At 48.3% G+C, this 2,393-nt stretch overlaps 1 protein-coding gene across 1 annotated transcript in view; it reads left to right on the top strand.

Moving 5' to 3' along the window:
* Positions 1 to 675: 675 nt before the first annotated feature.
* The window catches only part of LOC125486373 (serine/threonine kinase-like domain-containing protein STKLD1), a 72,121-nt gene continuing 70,403 nt past the window's right edge, over positions 676 to 2,393 (top strand). The window contains exon 1 of the mRNA XM_048613604.1: positions 676 to 753. The gene's annotated coding sequence lies outside the window, so the exon portion shown is untranslated. The remainder of the gene's footprint in view (positions 754 to 2,393) is intronic.

Here is a 2,393-nt window from a genome sequence, read left to right as displayed (position 1 = left end):
TCCATTTTGTTTTTGATACTTTGGACATTTGCTAGGAGTATGCTGGGAAGGGGAGTCTTGAAACCATGTAGTTTCAACCTCACCTTTAGGCCAGCATGTTTCCCCATTTCCTTGTAGGTTTCCTGCATCCTGATGTTCCTGGGAGTCGGTGATGTGAGTCTGCAGCTCCTGCAGGTAAGTGAGTCAGTTCTGATTGGTCTGGGCCTCCCCCGGGGCGGTCAGAGTTTGGGCCTGGGTCGCGGCGGTGGAGTTTCTAATCCTGTGCAGTCCCAGGTCCTGCTGGACCCAGTCTTCTTTTCCTCCAGCTGAGTGAGTCGGGCCTGGTCGGGCTGCGCCTCCAAGGGGTCTGGTAGTTGGGGGATTGGGGATTGGGCCTTGGCCGGTTGGGCCTCCTTGGTGTGGCACTGATGTCGGTCTCAGGCCGGTCGGGCCTCCTCAGGGTTGCGCTGCTGCTGGTCTCGGGAAAGCCAGGCTTCCACAGTGTCATTCAGAGATAGTAGGAACTGCCGACGCTGGAGTCTGAGATAACAAGGTGTGGATAGCTTTCCCGCTCCTCTGATGCTGCCTGGCCTGCTGTGTTCGTTCAGCTCCACACCTTGTTATTTCCACAGTGTCATGCTGCTGCCGGTCTCGGGTCGGTCGGAGTTCCAATGAGCTGAGTAGCTCTCAGAACCGATTCTGTTCTGGGTTGTGGCCAGGTCGCTGCGGGGTCAAGGGTTGGTTCAGTGTTCTCGTGGGTCCTGCGGGAAGCAGGTAGGTCTGTCCTGGGTCTGTGAGTCCAGCGTCGCTAGTAGTCAGGCCTGGATGACGGTAGGATCTTCAAACCTATAATTTGATTTAAAAGAACATTATTAGTAATTTTTACGGATTTAGAATTTAAGTTTAAAAGTGTAAAATAGTTATAAGAAATGTTAGAGTTAAATCTGCTGTAGGAGCTTGCAAGGTGTTGCCTGGTGTCAACTCTATCTTGCATCTGTTCATCATTTCAAAATAGACCTAGCAACTCAAATAGAGAATCTGAGGTGTTTTGGGACATCAGCAACAGAAGAGTTGTATTCACTCACAATTTTTGATCCCTTGGCCTGACGTATTTTTACTCTTATCATCAAGCCAGGAAATCAACTATGGTTCAAAGAGGAGTGCAAGAGAGAATGCCGGCAACATCAGGTGGACCTAAAAGACTACGACTAGGTTTCCCTCTTTTTGAGGTTCTCCCATCACTTGTCCAGCCTGGTCAGTAGTGCTGCTGTTGAGGCACTCTTGGCAATGAATAGTGGAGTCTACTATCTAGAGTACAGCCTGTGCTTTTCCTAACAGCACTGTGGGTATACCTGCACCAGACAGACTGCAGTCTTTCAGAAAGGCAGTTAACCACCAGCTTCTCAAGGGTAATTGGGGCTGGGAAAAAGTGCCAGCAAAGCCCAGATCCCAAGAAAGAATTTTTAAAGACAGGTGCCAATCTGGTGAAGCTGCAACTCAAAAATGAATGCATGCGTTAGACAGATAAACAATCTCACAGTCAACAGATCAAATCAACAGCTCTGCAGTCATAGTCATACAGTATGGAAACAGGCCCTTTGGCCCAGCTCGTACAGGCTGACCAGATTTTGTAAATTTAACAAATCCCACAAAGCCCATATCCCTCTAACCTTTCCCATCCATGTACCTGTCCAAATGTCTTTTAATATGGGAATTGTACCCGCCTCTACCACTTCTTCTGGCAGCTCATTCCATATATGCACCACCGTGGGTGTAGAAAAAATTGCCTCTGAGATCCCTTTTAAATCTTTGTCCTCTCATCTTAAACCTTTGCCCTCCAGTTTTAGACGCCTCTATCTTGGGGAAAAGACCTTGGCAATTCACCTCTTCTATGCTCATCATGATTTTATAAACTTCTATAAGATCACCCCTCAGCCTCCAAACTCCAGGGAAAATGTCCCAGCCTAGAACAAGGTCGCAGGAGTGTACCGGCAGGCAGGAAGGTGGTTTGAAGTGTGTTTACTTCAATGCCAGGAGCATCCGGAATAAGGTGGGTGAACTTGCAGCATGGGTTGGTACCTGGGACTTCGATGTTGTGGCCATTTCGGAGACATGGATAGAGCAGGGACAGGAATGGTTATTGCAGGTTCCGGGGTTTAGATGTTTCAGTAAGATCAGGGAAGGTGGTAAAAGAGGGGGAGGTGTGGCATTGTTAGTCAAAGACAGTATTACGGTGGCAGAAAGGACGTTTGATGACAACTCGTCCACTGAGGTAGTATGGGCTGAGGTTAGAACCAGGAAAGGAGAGATCACCCTGTTGGGAGTTTTCTATAGGCCTCCGAAAAGTTCCAGAGATGTAGAGGAAAAGATTGCAAAGATGATTCTGGATAGGAGCGAAAGTAACAGGGTAGTTG

This window comes from Rhincodon typus, chromosome 28 (assembly GCF_021869965.1).
Source record: "Rhincodon typus isolate 14 chromosome 28, sRhiTyp1.1, whole genome shotgun sequence".
Taxonomy (NCBI): domain Eukaryota; kingdom Metazoa; phylum Chordata; class Chondrichthyes; order Orectolobiformes; family Rhincodontidae; genus Rhincodon; species Rhincodon typus.
The sequence above is the reverse complement of the archived record's forward strand: the minus strand, read 5'-3'. Positions and strand labels throughout refer to the sequence as shown.